This window comes from Bombina bombina, chromosome 2 (assembly GCF_027579735.1).
Source record: "Bombina bombina isolate aBomBom1 chromosome 2, aBomBom1.pri, whole genome shotgun sequence".
NCBI lineage: Eukaryota > Metazoa > Chordata > Amphibia > Anura > Bombinatoridae > Bombina > Bombina bombina.
In genome coordinates this window covers 583,261,201-583,278,993 of record NC_069500.1, presented here as the reverse complement: position 1 = coordinate 583,278,993, position 17,793 = coordinate 583,261,201, and the positions used below count along the sequence as shown (strand labels likewise).

Sequence of the window (17,793 nt, the reverse complement as noted above, 5' to 3'; positions counted from 1 at the left end):
AACTTGATATCAATGGAATGAAGGGGTTCAAACTGAACACCCTGTAAAACATTAAGAACTAAGTTCAAACTCCATGGCGGAGCAACAGTTTTAAACACAGGCTTGATCCTAGCTAAAGCCTGACAAAAAGCTTGAACGTCCGGAACTTCTGACAGACGTTTGTGTAAAAGAATGGACAGAGCTGAAATCTGTCCCTTTAAAGAACTAGCGGATAACCCCTTTTCTAAACCTTCTTGTAGAAAAGACAATATCCTTGGAATCCTAACCTTACTCCATGAGTAACTCTTGGATTCGCACCAATATAAGTATTTACGCCATATTTTATGGTAAATCCTTCTGGTAACAGGCTTCCTAGCCTGTATTAAGGTATCAATAACTGGCTCAGAAAAACCACGTTTTGATAAAATCAAGCGTTCAATTTCCAAGCAGTCAGCTTCAGAGAAGTTAGATTTTGATGTTTGAATGGACCCTGGATCAGAAGGTCCTGTTTCAGAGGTAGAGACCAAGGCGGACAGGATGACATGTCCACTAGATCTGCATACCAAGTCCTGCGTGGCCATGCAGGTGCTATTAGAATCACTGATGCTCTCTCCTGTTTAATTCTGGCAATCAATCGAGGAAGCATCGGGAAGGGTGGAAACACATAAGCCATCCCGAAGGTCCAAGGTGCTGTCAAAGCATCTATCAGAACCGCTCCCGGATCCCTGGATCTGGACCCGTAGCGAGGAAGCTTGGCGTTCTGACGAGACGCCATGAGATCTATCTCTGGTTTGCCCCAACGTCGAAGTATCTGGGCAAAGACCTCCGGATGAAGTTCCCACTCCCCCGGATGAAAAGTCTGACGACTTAAGAAATCCGCCTCCCAGTTCTCCACTCCCGGGATGTGGATTGCAGACAGGTGGCAAGAGTGAGACTCTGCCCAGCGAATTATCTTTGATACTTCCATCATTGCTAGGGAGCTTCTTGTCCCTCCCTGATGGTTGATGTAAGCTACAGTCGTGATGTTGTCCGACTGAAACCTGATGAACCCCCGAGTTGTTAACTGGGGCCAAGCCAGAAGGGCATTGAGAACTGCTCTCAATTCCAGAATGTTTATTGGAAGGAGACTCTCCTCCTGATTCCATAGTCCCTGAGCCTTCAGAGAATTCCAGACAGCGCCCCAACCTAGTAGGCTGGCGTCTGTTGTTACAATTGTCCAGTCTGGCCTGCTGAATGGCATCCCCCTGGACAGGTGTGGTCGATAAAGCCACCATAGAAGAGAATTTCTGGTCTCTTGATTCAGATTCAGAGTGGGGGACAAATCTGAGTAATCCCCATTCCACTGACTTAGCATGCACAATTGCAGCGGTCTGAGATGTAGGCGTGCAAAAGGTACTACGTCCATTGCCGCTACCATTAAGCCGATCACCTCCATGCATTGAGCTACTGACGGGTGTTGAATGGAATGAAGGACACGGCATGCATTTTGAAGCTTTGTTAACCTGTCTTCTGTCAGGTAAATCTTCATTTCTACAGAATCTATCAGAGTCCCCAAGAAGGGAACTCTTGTGAGTGGAAAGAGAGAACTCTTCTTTTCGTTCACCTTCCATCCATGCGACCTTAGAAATGCCAGTACTAACTCTGTATGAGACTTGGCAGTTTGAAAGCTTGAAGCTTGTATCAGAATGTCGTCTAGGTACGGAGCTACCGAAATTCCTCGCGGTCTTAGTACCGCCAGAAGAGTACCCAGAACCTTTGTGAAGATTCTTGGAGCCGTAGCCAGTCCGAATGGAAGAGCTACAAACTGGTAATGCCTGTCTAGAAAGGCAAACCTTAGATACCGGTAATGATTTCTGTGAATCGGTATGTGAAGGTAAGCATCCTTTAAATCCACTGTGGTCATGTACTGACCCTCTTGGATCATGGGCAAAATTGTTCGAATCGTTTCCATCTTGAACGATGGAACTCTTAGGAATTTGTTTAGGATCTTTAAATCCAAGATTGGCCTGAAAGTTCCCTCTTTTTTGGGAACTACAAACAGATTTGAGTAAAACCCTTGTCCTTGTTCCGACCGCGGAACTGGATGGATCACTCCCATTAATAAAAGATCTTGTACGCAGCGTAGGAACGCTTCTTTCTTTATTTGGTTTGTTGATAACCTTGACAGATGAAATCTCCCTCTTGGGGGAGAGGATTTGAAGTCCAGAAGGTATCCCTGAGATATGATCTCTAACGCCCAGGGATCCTGAACATCTCTTGCCCAAGCCTGGGCGAAGAGAGAAAGTCTGCCCCCTACTAGATCCGGTCCCGGATCGGGGGCCCTCGATTCATGCTGTCTTAGGGGCAGCAGCAGGTTTCCTGGCCTGCTTGCCCTTGTTCCAGGACTGGTTAGGTTTCCAGCCTTGTCTGTAGCGAGCAACAGCTCCTTCCTGTTTTGGTGCAGAGGAAGTTGATGCTGTTCCTGCTTTGAAATTACGAAAGGAACGAAAATTAGACTGTCTAGCCCTAGGTTTGGCTTTGTCCTGAGGCAGGGCATGGCCTTTACCTCCTGTAATGTCAGCGATAATCTCTTTCAACCCGGGCCCGAATAAGGTTTGCCCTTTGAAAGGTATATTAAGCAATTTAGATTTAGAAGTAACATCAGCTGACCAGGATTTTAGCCACAGTGCTCTGCGTGCCTGAATGGCAAATCCGGAATTCTTAGCCGTAAGTTTAGTTAAATGTACTACGGCATCTGAAATAAATGAGTTAGCTAACTTAAGGGCTTTAAGTTTGTCTGTAATCTCATCTAGTGTAGATGATTGAAGTGTCTCTTCCAGAGACTCAAACCAAAATGCTGCTGCAGCCGTGACAGGCGCAATACATGCAAGAGGTTGCAATATAAAACCTTGTTGAACAAACATTTTCTTAAGGTAACCCTCTAATTTTTTATCCATTGGATCTGAAAAGGCACAGCTATCCTCCACCGGGATAGTGGTACGCTTAGCTAAAGTAGAAACTGCTCCCTCCACCTTAGGGACCGTTTGCCATAAGTCCCGTGTGGTGGCGTCTATTGGAAACATTTTTCTAAATATCGGAGGGGGTGAGAACGGCACACCGGGCCTATCCCACTCCTTAGTAACAATTTCAGTAAGTCTCTTAGGTATAGGAAAAACATCAGTACTCGCCGGTACCGCAAAATATTTATCCAACCTACACATTTTCTCTGGTATTGCAACTGTGTTACAATCATTCAGAGCCGCTAACACCTCCCCTAGTAATACACGGAGGTTTTCCAGCTTAAATTTAAAATTTGAAATATCTGAATCCAATCTATTTGGATCAGAACCGTCACCCACAGAATGAAGTTCTCCGTCCTCATGTTCTGCCGCCTGTGACGCAGTGTCTGACATGGCCCTAATATTATCAGCACACTCTGTTCTCACCCCAGAGTGATCACGCTTGCCTCTAAGTTCTGGTAATTTAGCCAAAACTTCAGTCATAACAGTAGCCATATCCTGTAATGTGATTTGAAATGGCCGCCCAGATGTACTCGGCGCTACAATATCACGCACCTCCCGAGCGGGAGATGCAGGTACTGACACGTGAGGCGAGTTAGTCGGCATAACTCTCCCCTCGTTGTCTGGTGAAATATGTTCAATTTGTACAGATTGACTTTTATTTAAAGTAGCATCAATACAGTTAGTACATAAACTTCTATTGGGCTCCACTTTGGCATTAGCACATATAGCACATGTATCTTCCTCTGAATCAGACATGTTTAACACACTAGCAATTAACTAGCAACTTGGAAATGCTTTTTCAAGTAATTTACAATAATATGAAAACGAACTGTGCCTATAAGAAGCACAGAAAAAATTATGACAGTTGAAAATAATTAAGTTATAGCATCAATCTTTGTCAGAAATATACAATTTTAGCAAAGGATTGTTCCCATTAGCAAAGGATAACTAACCCAGGCAGCATAAAAATACACAAATAAACGTTTTTTATCACAGTCAACTACAATCTTCACAGCTCTGCTGTGATGATTACCTCCCTCAAAAAAAGGCTTTGGAGATCCCTGAGTTCTGTAGAGATGAACCGGATCATGCAGGAAGAAAATGAACCTCTGACTGAGTTTTTTGATGCGTAGTAAAAGCGCCAAAAATGGCCCCTCCCCCTCACACATAACAGTGAGAGAGATCAGTGAACTGCTTTAATTTAAACAAAACTATTGCCAAGTGGAAAAAATAGTGCCCAAAACATTTTTTCACCCAGTACCTCAGAGAAATAAACGTTTTTACATGACAGCAAAAAAACGTTTAACCTCAATAAATTAATTGTTATTTAAAACCTATTGCAAGTCCCTGCAAATTAGGTTAAGTCTATGCATACAGTATAAATCCAGTGAAGTACCATTCCCCAGAATACTGAAGTGTAAAATATACATACATGACAGCCTGATACCAGCTACATCTACTGCATTTAAGGCTGAGTTTACATTATAATGGTATGGCAGGATTTTATCATCAATTCCATGTCAGAAAATAACAAACTGCTACATACCTCTTTGCAGATTAATCTGCCCGCTGTCCCCTGATCTGAAGTTTACCTCTCCTCAGATGGCCGAGAAACAGCAATATGATCTTAACTACTCCGGCTAAAATCATAGAAAAAACTCCGGTAGATTCTTCTTCAAATTCTACCAGAGAATGAATAACACACTCCGGTGCTATTATAAAATAACAAACTTTTGATTGAAGGTAATAAACTAATTAAATCACCACAGTCCTCTCACACATCCTATCTATTCGTTGGGTGCAAGAGAATGACTGGAGGTGACGTAGAGGGGAGGAGCTATATAGCAGCTCTGCTGGGTGAATCCTCTTGCACTTCCTGTAGGGGAGGAGATAATATCCCAGAAGTAATGATGACCCGTGGACTGACCACACTTAACAGGAGAAAGTATATTAATATAACCATGTTAGTTATGCAAACTGGGGAATGGGTAATTAAGAGATTATATATATATATATATATATATATATATATATATATATATATATATATATCTTTTTAAACAATACATTTTTTTTATTTGACTATCCCTTTAACTCTTACATTAAAATAAATCTGGTTAAACCTATATGTTTATACCTACATTATACCCACCCTAAGGATACGTCAGACTTCTACAAATCACAAAATGTTTAAAAAAAACTCAATATTGCACTTATAGGGAAATATTCCTAAGCAAAAGTCATTTTGTGTGCCGCATTTCAAAAAGAAAATTCAGGGGTCATCTTGATGTTTCATATTATTGCACTACTATTCTAATTCATGCCAATATACTTGTAACTGTTCATTTCATTTTAACGTTAAAGGGACAGTCTACACCAGATTTTTTATTATTTAAAACGATAGATAATTCACCAGTTTTGCATATCCAACTCAGTTATATTAATATGTTTTACCTCTGTGATTACCTTGTATCTGCAGACTGCCCCCTTATCTCAGTGCTTTTGACAGACATGCAGTTTAGCCAATCAGTGCAAACTCATAAATAACTCCATGGAATTGAGCACGATATTATCTATATGACACACATGAACTAGTACTGTCTAACTGTGAAAAACTTTCAAAATGCTCTGAGCTAGAAGGCGGTTTTCAACAGTTTAGAAATCAGTTTGAGCCTTCCTAGGATTAGCTTTTAAAAAATTACCACCAAGGGAAGCAAATTTGATAAAAAGTAAATTGGAAAGTTGTTTAAAATGTCATGTCCTATCTGAATCATGAAAGTTTAATTTTGACTAGACTGTCCCTTTAAAGGGACACTGAACCCAATTTTTTTCTTTTGTAATTCAGATAGAGCATGCAGTTTTAAGCAACTTTCTCATTTACTCCTATTATCAATTTGTCTTCATTCTTTATTTGAAAAATAAGGCATCTAAGCTTTTTTTTGGGTTCAGAACTCTGGATAGCACTTTTTTTATTGGTGGATGAATTTATCCACCAATCAGCAAGGACAACTAGGGTTGCCACCTTTTGCCCCAAAAATTCCTGGACACTTTTAAAGTGGGCATGGAGAGGGTGTGGCTTTGGGGCGTGGCTTGTCACGTCCTACAATTATGAAATTTATATAATATATGTAATTTTATATATATATATATATATATATATAATTAGGCTGACCATATTGCCGCTTTAAAAAGGGACACATATGAAAAATACATATGTCAGGGCCGTTTTCAGGGCTGTTTAAAGAAATGGTTTTGTATAAGAACCCTCACATATGTATTTTTCATATTTGTTCCTTCTTAAAGCGGCAATATGGTCAGCCTATATATAATATAATATAATATAAATATATATATATATATATAATATAAATATATATATATATAATATAAATATATATATAATATAAATATATATATATATATATAATATAAATAAAATATTTTTAAGGGTGCACTGTGTATATTATTGTTCAGACCGGACTCACGTTGCCCGGGCTGATGACGTCACCCGCCGGGGGCGGAGCTACTCGGGAGAGCGTGCAGGTCCGGCCGGTCTCACTAATTGTTTAACACATTTAAGAGGGTTGGGGTAAGTAACATGTAATGTCTTTTTTGGTCTGAGGACGGACGTGATATGTCCGAAAACGTTCACCAGTAAAAGGATTTGAAAAAAGGTTCCCTAGGAGTGCGCTTTGTTTTTTCTGTTTTGTATGCCAATTTTGCAGCACCCAGGGTATTGGAATATTGGATAGCGTGGAGTGCAATCTGCTTTGAATTTATATTATTATTTTCTTTGCACCCAGCCCTTGAAGGAAATTCACCCTCATCCATTTAAAGAGACTTGTTAGTATTTGTTGTTTTTATATTTTCACATCACCACTTGGGTTTTATTACTGTTTGGGCTTGATTATGCTGGACACTGATGAAACTCCAGATACTGCCACAGCTATTGAAGGGGACATTATACCTGGAGCCAGCACTTTCCAATTTTCAGAAAGGGATGCTGACCTAATCAGATTCACTTCTTTTACTAGAAGTCAAACAATTGAAAAGCCGTCACACATCTACTCACACCTACTGAAATTGAAACAAAAAGAGAAAGATTTAAATCTACATGGCACATACCTATCAGAATATCATCGCAGGGGCTATATACCAAGAGGTTTTAGAGTAAAGAATATACCTACGATTGGTAGAAATAACCCCATTTTTTGCGATAAGTGGTGCAAAATTGAAAATAAGTGCTCCTTGGATCTAATTCTTTTAGTGATTCAAGAGGTGGGTAGATTACTAACAGCATTAAAAATAGAAATTTCTGCATATGAGGAATTACATCTCCAAAAACTATCTATTGATAGTACGGAAGATTGGTTACAAAAATTGGAGAATCAGATAAAGAAATATGAGGGGGATCTGATTGAGTTTAAAAACAAAAAACTGGATGCTGTCACAAATGACTATCGTGACAAACGAGTATATTTATGGTTGTTACCAGCACAGGAACGACAAAGACAACATCAATACAGAGCAAGACGTCAGAGATATCGGAAACCCAGAGATCTGACAACAGTGGAGAGCTCAGGCTCCGGATCAGGTTCAGAAGGTGAGGCAATTGCAAGCACAAGTGGACAATTGGAGCAATCTAGTGGTGTGACTACTAGGTCAAAAAACTTGGCAGGAAAAGAGCAAAAATCCGGAGAGGCGGATACAAGGAGAAAACCACCTCTGATGCCAGCAAGATAATGGAAAAGGATATTGTGGTCAATCTTAGTGATCACAATCTGACTGTTATGGAGACTCAGGTTTTGAACAAGGGCCTCACTTTTATTCCCACCATCAGAACAGATCCTTTTGATTTATACATTGACTCAAAAAAATTTCAGAGACAATTATTGTTAAAAGAAAAGTTCCATACAAACCGTGAAGAACGTACCCTCTTTAGTAGGAAGTCCAAATATACTCCTCAATCCACAAACTCAAGCATTAATACATATATGAGATTGAGTATGAAGGAAATGGAACAATCAGTCAATGATCATCAAAATGAGACATTTAATAATTTTTCCAGGTCTGAATGGGCTGCCTTAAGGTCCCTCACTGCGGACAAGAACTTAATCATTCGTGAAGCGGATAAAGGTGGAGCGATAGTTTTACAAAACTATGGAGAATATAGAGAAGAAATCTTGTCACAACTGGGGGATGGCAAGACGTATAAACAGTTATCACAGGATCCTACAATGATCTTCAAAAAGCAAATTGATGAATTTCTACACATGGTGTATACACAGAATGTATTAGATAAAACAACTGTGGCATATCTTACTGTGGATCACCCTAGAATTCCTGTGCTCTACACCCTCCCAAAGATACACAAACGGTTAGTAAAACCACCTGGGAGGCCTATTGTGTCAGCAATAGGCTCACTTTTACAACCTTTGGCCACGTTTGTGGATCACTTCCTACAACCCATGGTTACTAATATGCCATCATATTTAAAAGACTCAGCCTCTCTACTATCATTATTGAAGACCATGGATAACATTCAGCCAACAGATCTACTGGTTACTTTGGACGTAACATCGTTATACACAGTTATTCCTCATCAGCAGGGGATGCAGGCAGTCTCTATACAGTTGGCCAGATACCCCTATGTGGGACCACCAGCCGAACTTTTACTGTATCTGTTAGATCTTTGTCTAAGCAAGAACTATTTCAGGTTTGAAAGTAAATTCTATCTTCAGTTAATGGGAACGGCGATGGGGTCCAATGTGGCCCCTTCGTACGCGAATCTGTTTATGGCCTCTTTTGAAGACTTTGGGACTGATCTATTCAGAAATGAACACATAAAGGTCTTCAAACGATATATAGATGACCTCTTTCTGATTTGGAGTGGTAACGTTGCCCAATTAGAGGACTGGTTTATACAATTGAATTCAGCTAACGAGGCCTTACAATTTAAAATGACATTTGATCAACACCAGATTGACTTTCTAGATGTAAGGCTATATAAGGGAGACAACAGGCTGGAAAGTACTTTGTTCCGTAAAGAGACGGACCGTAACGCTTTGTTACATTTTACAAGCTGTCACCCACCAGCTCTAAAAAGGGCACTCCCGAAATCCCAATTACAGAGAGTGACTAGGATCAATTCAGAAGAGGATAACAAGCTGGGCCAGCTTTTAGAAATGAAAAATCGTTTTGAAGCCCGCCAATATCCGACCAAGTTACTCAGGAAACAATGTGAGATGGTACTAGAAGACAATAGGAGAACACCAAAAAATGAAGAAAACAGGATGACTTTTGTCACCACATATACGGGTGACAAAAATGGTATGGCATTAGCGATTAAGAAAAATTGGGACATTATTAGTAGTGACAATACACTGCCCCTTCTGAACTCACCTCCACCTAGATTAGGCTACAAAAGGGCAAGATCCTTGAGGGACCACCTAGTCAAGACTGATCCACAACAAGCATACAAAAAGTGCACATGGCTTGATACGAATAAACCTGGAGTCTACAGGTGTTTGGGCTGTACAACTTGTGGAGGGCTAATTACTGGTTCCTCTTTCACACATCCTTACAAGAGAAAAATATTCAAACACAAATATAGGCTTATGTGTACGACTACACACATAGTCTATCTACTTCATTGCCCGTGTGGCCTATATTACGTTGGAAAGACGGTGGATGACCTGCGTACACGTATGGCAAACCACCGATCGGCAATCAGATCTGCACTTAAGCATGGCAATACAGAGCAACCTGTTGCTAGACATTTCCAACAGTTACAGCACAGGGTATCAGATTTGAAATACACTATAATAGATCACGTGCCACCATTGTCCAGGGGAGGCGACCGAGACACAATATTGCTGCAGAAGGAGGCAAGATGGACATACCATCTTCAGACATTAGTACCCAAAGGCTTAAACACCCATTTGGATTGGCAGGCATTCCTGTGACAGGGTCTCTTCACCACTAAGCCTAGGTGCAACTGCCCTATGAGGGGGATATACAGAGAACTGACATATGGAGAGTCCACCGCTCCATTAATAAATAAATAACAATGAGAGTTACAATCCAAAAAATTTTTATTTTTATTTTAATTTCTATATTTATTTTTATTTTTATTATTTTTATTCTTTACTTTTGTTTTTACTTTCATTTTTTGACCTTAGCAATTGAATAGTCTTGAATGCATATATATTTTTTGCAGAGTTTGTGCATAATTTTTCTGGCATGCATGCTAGTAATAATAGGACCTACATATGTTACAATATATTTTGTTATTTTTTAGTCCAATGTTAATTTATTATTTTTATTCATGTAATTTATCCAGTGTAGCTTAGATGTTTTTTGGTTGTTTGCCTTTTATGCTCATTCTTAGCAAGAGTATGCACATATGCTATGTCTAACTGATCCTTCTTTCTCAGGTAGATTGCCTTAAGATAAGTATATAGTGATATTGCCTTTATTTCGTTTGGTGTACATTTGGCTCTGGGCTTTATTTGTATTGGCCTATACTGAGTCATGTGACTGCTGAGTGCTCCCCTTTCTATTTATAAGCGGTGCTTAATGATAGGTTATAAAAGTATACTCTTAATTTAACATCTGCAATTCTCCCCCTTTTGTATATAGCTTTAGTATAATTGAATATTGCAGCATTTTGTGAGGAGTTATTATTGGCTGTCTTAGTGTTTTGTGCCCAGCAAGTTTTGTTAGTAACGGTTGCTATGACAACCGCTTGTGGCACACTTACACAGGCAATCAATAGTCCTCCATTACTTAGTTTCCTTTGCAAACCATTATGCATTAATTTGTTTATTTCATGCCCATTTTTTGTTTTATTTTTATTTTTAAGGGTGCACTGTGTATATTATTGTTCAGACCGGACTCACGTTGCCCGGGCTGATGACGTCACCCGCCGGGGGCGGAGCTACTCGGGAGAGCGTGCAGGTCCGGCCGGTCTCACTAATTGTTTAACACATTTAAGAGGGTTGGGGTAAGTAACATGTAATGTCTTTTTTGGTCTGAGGACGGACGTGATATGTCCGAAAACGTTCACCAGTAAAAGGATTTGAAAAAAGGTTCCCTAGGAGTGCGCTTTGTTTTTTCTGTTTTGTATGCCAATTTTGCAGCACCCAGGGTATTGGAATATTGGATAGCGTGGAGTGCAATCTGCTTTGAATTTATAATATAAATATATATATATATATAATATAAATATATATAATATAAATATATATATAATATAAATATATATATAATATAATATATATATATATATATATATATATATATATAATATACATACATACATACACATATATATATATATATATATATTAACATTCTAAGCCAAATGTTATTTTCTTTAATAAAAAAACAAAAAACAATGCATTTATTTTTGATCTTATACTTCAGGCCTATAAACATAACTATTGTTTTTATTTTTGCCAATGGAACTCAGTAGTAGGTACAGGCTTTATACAGGTGCAGGCAGGGATGATTGAGATGCAGAAATTAGGTTGCTTAATATCAAAAACATTTGCCCATTAGCCCAAAAACGTTGTCATTGTTATCATCATTCATATAATATGAATGATGATAACGATGACAACGTTTTTGGCTAATAGGCAAATGTTTTTGATATTAAGCAATTTGCAGTACCGGGGACAGTTGAGGAGGAGCAGGACCGGATATCAGGACCAGTTGTATGATTGTATCATACAAGGGTGTTTACTTACTGAGAAGACGGTGTCCCTAAGTCCCTTGCAAGTTGCAGCCCGCGGCCAGCACACCGCACCGCACCAACGCCTGACCTCTCAGTCTGCCGCTCTCTGCTGGATGCCTGGATCGTCATGTGACTAATACCCTCCTCAACCTTCTTCCCCCCTCCTACACCACCATCCTCCAGACTCCACCTACCCAGTATTGTAGTAGTAACCCTGGGCTAAGAGCTCCCCTGGCCAGCTAATTTTTTTTAAAAATCTTTGCTCACTGCTGCTTGCTGCACCAGGGGAGCTCTTAGCCCGGGACATTTCAGTGTAGTTCCGGGACACGGGACATGCAGGGTCAGACCGGGACTGTCCCGGTGATACCGGGGCAGGTGGCAACCCTAAGGACAACCCAGGTTGTTCACCAAAAATGGGCCGGCATCTAAACTTACATTCTTGCATTTCAAATAAAGATACCAAGAGAATTTAGAAAATTTCATAATAGGAGTAAATTAGAAAGTTGCTTAAAATGTCATGCTCTATCTGAATCACAAAAGAAAAAAAATTGGGTTCAGTGTCCCTTTAATGCTGAAGCAATGGGTGATTCGATATGTACATTAATCGTTCATTTATGAAAACAATGTAGTTATTTCTCTTTAAAATTATGCCATTAATCTTCATATTCAAATATTGTATTTGTCAACAAATGGAACATTTAAGATATTAGGTTCTCATAGCAGGATGCAAAGTGAAGCCAAAAGGATACAGATGCAGTAGAAAAGGCCAGCAGCTGTGCAGTAAAAAATTTAAATGATGCTGATTGGTAGCTGATTGGTAACTGGAGCAAGACACACACATGGGTGTCAACTAGTCATAGTAAATCTCCTGTTAAGAAGCATGTGTATCCAGGTTTAGAAGATGGGATGGGAAATTAAGGAATTAAATACGTTTTTTTTCACAATTCAAATCAAGCATGAAACAACTTTTCCATGATCAAATATACTTTAATTTTCTGTGCTTTCACCATGAGTTATTCAATGGGTACACCCAGCGGCTGTTCTGGGGGGGGGGGGGGGGGCGGTAGGAGCAACCACCTCCAATCTTCTATTTTGCACCCCCATCATTTCAAGCAGCCGCATCCCACAACTGCCGGACCAGCTGGCTTTATCCTCAGCACACCTGCAACTCCACCTGACCATGAAGAACCAGTAATTAATCTTCCCCTAACCCTGTCCTTACCATCAACCTTACACAGGAGTGTTTTCTCCTTCTTTAATAAGGTTTCTGGAACTGCCCCAGTATAAGCCAAGTTTAAATAAGCTAATAGATTTTGACGGTAGATAACCAGAGGCCCAGCAATTCGGACCAAAATGTCCTAAAAGTACCTAGTTAGTAGGATATAGCCTTATGCTTATCACATGCATTCTTGTGCTTTCGATAGCTTAGGGATAGTAAACAACTTTTCAATTTACTTTCTTTCTTTTTTTTGGATTTTATAAGGCTTTATTGACACAAAACAACATGTATGTTACAGATCATTGTCCCATAGACAACTTTTGACATCAATACAGGAATGTCATATGACCCAAAGACAGGTGGTACAGGGTAACTGGGTTATTTCTTCAAGTCCATGAAAATAGATCCATTCGTGGTCCAGTCTGTTTAACCTTATCGACAACTGCTGTGAAGGTAATGTTGTGTCAACAAGAATACTAGTAGTAGGAGTAGAAAACCTAACATATTCAACATCTTTTGTAACGTTTCAACATGTTGTATAACACTTTAAACAAAACATATAGATAACATTCCATTTCAGTGCGAAAAGTACACAAACGTTTAATATTGAAATTAAAATTAAAAGGGGAGGCTCCTAGAGGGTGTCTGTAGGAAAGGCTCTCTAGTTAAAAAGGAATATGTGTTCGGACTTAGTTACTTACATATGACCATCTGGCTGTGACAAGGAAAGCCTATACTCTTCCCATAAAAAGCGTATAGCATGAAAGTCATCTATTTTTTCTATTTTGGTGTAATGGTGTTGTTCTAAATCTAAGGCAGTGGTAACTCTTTCCCTCCAGAACTGTACCGTTGGTAGTGTGTTTTTTCCAATTACACGGAATATACCGTTTAGCTGTATTTATCATGATTGTCAAGAGTTTAAGTCTAAATATGCACCGTAGAGGGGGGAGGTTGTTAAACAAGAATGTCCATGGTGTAATGGGGATGGTGGCGCCTAGTACTAGTTCTATTTCTCTATTGATATCCAGCCAATATTGCTGCGCAAGTGGACACGTCCACCATATATGTGTAAATGTACCTCTATATTCGCATACTTTCCAATTTACTTCTATCATCAAATTTGCTTCATTCTCTTGTTATCCTTTGCTGAAGGGAGATCAATGCACTACTGGCAGCTAACTGAACACATCTAGTTATCCAATTACAAGAGACAAATGTGTGCAGGCACCAATTAGCAACAGGTCCCACGAGTGTATGATATGTGCGTATTAATTTTTAACCAGGGATACTAAGAGAAAAACGCATATTTGAAAATAGAAGTGAATTTAAAAGTGTCTTAAAATGACATGCTCTATCTAATTCATGCAAGTTTAATTTTCACTTTCCTATTCCCTTTAAGTAGCATTTATAAATAAAGTATATAAAGTATTACAGTGCCCCCCAACCATCTAATTCATAATGTCACAAAAGATGGCAAAAACATAAATTATGCTTACCTGATCATTTCATTTTCTTCTGAAGGGAAGAGTCCACAGCTGCATTCATTACTTTTGGGAAATACAGAACCTAGCCACCAGGAGGAGGCAAAGACACCCCAACCAAATGCTTAAATACCTCCCCCACATCCCTCATCCCCCAGTCATTCTGCAGAGGGAACAAGGAACAGTAGGAGAAATATCAGGGTGAAAAAAGGTGCCAGAAGAACAAAAAATTACAGTCGCCTCATAGATAAAAACACAGACGGGAGCTGTGGACTCTTCCCTTAAGAAGAAAATTAAATTATCAGGTAAGCATAATTTATATTTTTCTTCTTAAAAGGAAAGAGTCCACAGCTGCATTCATTACCTTTGGGAAAAGAATACCCAAGCTAGAGGACACTGAATCTCTACGGAGAGAGGCCCGCGGGACCTCAACATCTAGTGTGAGATTGAACCATCCACTCCCATCCAAGGAGAGACACAGACCTAGGTCAGGGTCCTCGAAAAAGGAATCAATCGAAGATCCGACACCCAGAGGAACCCTAAGCTGCCTCCTACAAGGAGGAACGCACCTCTAAAGTCCATAGACTTGCTGATCTAGCAATAGCCTAAAATCCAAGAGTCACAAAGGACTTCCTTAACAAGGATTCAGCACCCAGGGCACTTGGATCAAGTGCATGCAGGCGCAAGGCGCATGCAGACCATATGATCCACCCAAGGCGGGATGGAAGGAAACTCCGCCACCGCAATAAAATGCTTAATAGGCTAAAGAGTCAGCATCCGGAAGAACCTCAAGTGAAAATGCAAATAATTAATCACTCGACACACCAGACCACATAGGTCACACACATCTCCCAACTCCAAAGAATGGAATAACGGTTCTGAGTCCCCGGGGACCTGAAAAACCATGATGATATCTGCAAAAACAGATCCGTATCCCAGGCGAGAAGCCCGAACAACCAACCTAGAATGGCACTCATAATCTTCCGTTCGGAGGGGTTGTACTTAAACAGGCCTCATACTTCGGTAGGATCCGAGCCCAGAGTCCATAGAATAGGCCAAGAGACATTCAGAATCCAGCAGGATTAATCAGCACAACGAGGGTGACAAGAACCCTGGTAACAGCCGAAAAAGTATCCGACCAGTACCCTCCTGGTATAAGGAGACTCTAGAACTGCCCAAGGTCCATGAAAATTTTTCCCGAAGGATCGATAAATGAACTAGAATTCAACAAGTGCGCAACTTCTGAGGAAGCGCCAACGCTACCTAAATCGCAAGTATTGGTTCCAGAGAAGAACGTTCATAAAAACAAAAATCTAATACACATGAGTTTAAGAAAAAACAATTAAATGAAGGCAGCACCCATCGGGTGAACGCCCAAGGTGAATGAGGACAACAACGGGATCAGCCGATTAAAAGCCCCATTCATCCAAGCTCAGAACTGGAACCGTAAAACAAAGAAAAAGAAAAACAGTGACGTTAATGAGGTTGGCTTCATCCCCAAACGTCATATCCATTTTGCCATCCAGCTTCTAAGGCCTCGGATCCCTCGGCCCGCTAGGACTGGGATCCTCCAACATTGCCAAAACATGTCTAAAAAGAACACGAAGGCGAGCCAGTCTATAACGGAAGGCAAAATCATCCCTCGCCAGATCAACTGAAGACCCTGGCCCCGAGATAGGGGCCCCTGAAGCCTCAAGGCCGAACACTGACAGTATCTTAGAAATACTTCACTTGGGAGATATAAATGATTCAGCGCCATAGAAATGGCCATGCGGAACCATGCCATAACCTCTGGCGGAAACAAGCTACCCTCCGGAGAAGGGGTAAAGGCCATAGGGACACCTGCTTGCGTAGCCTGGAAATGGACTGGGGCACTTGCTTCACGGGTCATGGAAACCTCGGAGGCGGATGGCTCAACGCACTCTAAGCTCCCTGCTTCGGGAGAAGAGAGTGCTCTAGAACGGCAATCAGAACATAACTGATGGGCATTGATTACCCGGGCCATTTCATATTCATCACAAGACACATCCTCCGTATAGGAGGCATCCGTGTCACGCATATCAGAATCATAATCTTGGGATTACAGAAATGACAAAAGCTAAATTTATGCTTACCTGATAAATTACTTTCTTTTACGATATGACAAGTCCATGGATTTCATCCTTACTTGTGGGATATTAACCTCCTGCTAACAGGAAGTGGCAAAGAGCACCACAGCAGAGCCCTCAGTCATTCGGCCGAAAGGTTATAGGAAGAGAAAAGGAAAGGCTAAAAAGGTGCAGAGGTGACTGAAGTTTACAAAAAATAAAATAAATCTGTCTTAAAATAACAGGGAGGGCCGTGGACTCATCATATCGTAAAAGAAAGTAATTTACCAGGTAAGCATAAATTTAGTTTTCTTTTACAAAGATATGACGAGTCCATGGATTTCAACCTTACTTGTGGGAAACCAATACCAAAGCAATACGACACGGATGAAAGGGAGGGACAAGACAGAAACCTAAACGGAAGGCACCACTGCTTGAAGAACCTTTCTCCCAAAGATAGCCTCAGAAGAAGGAAAAGTATCAAATTTGGAAAATTTGGAAAAAGTGTGAAGGGACGACCAAGTCGCAGCCTTACAAATCTGTTCCACAGATGCATCGTTTTTAAAAGCCCATGTGGAAGCCACAGCCCTAGTAGAATGAGCCGTAATTCTTTCAGGAGGCTGCTGTCCAGCAGTCTCATATGCCAGACGGATGATACTTCTCAGCCAAAAAGAAAGAGGTAGCCGTAGCATTCTGACCCTACGCTTTCCAGAATAAACAATGAATAATGAAGATGATTGACAGAAATCCTTAGTTGCCTGTAAGTAAAACTTCAAGGCACGGACCACATCCAAGTTATGTAACAGACATTCCTTCTTAGAAGAAGGATTAGGACACAAGGATGGAACAACAATTTCCTGATTAATATTCTAATTCGAAACAACCTTAGGAAGGAACCCAGGTTTGGTATGTAAAACCACCTTATCAGTATGAAATATGAGATAAGGCGAATCATACTGTAATGCTGAAAGCTCAGAAACTCTTCGAGCAGAAGAAATAGCAACCAAAAACAGAACTTTCCAAGATAATAGTTTAATATCTATGGAATGCATAGGTTCAAACAGAACCCCTTGCAGAACTCGAAGAACTAAATTCAAACTCCACGGAGGAGTAAAAGGTCTAAATACAGGTTTAATTCTAGATAGAGCCTGACAAAAAGACTGAACATCTGATACATTTGCCAAACGTTTGTGAAACAGAATTGACAAAGCTGAAATTTGTCCCTTTAAGGAACTTGCTGATAACCCTTTCTCCAATCCTTCTTGGAGAAAAGACAAAAACCTAGGAA

The 17,793-nt window shown here is 40.2% G+C and overlaps 1 protein-coding gene across 1 annotated transcript in view; it reads right to left on the bottom strand.

The window, feature by feature from the left end:
• The window catches only part of LOC128649288 (guanine nucleotide-binding protein subunit alpha-14), a 498,314-nt gene that overhangs the window by 137,509 nt on the left and 343,012 nt on the right, over window positions 1-17,793 (bottom strand). The gene's annotated exons all lie outside the window — the stretch shown is intronic.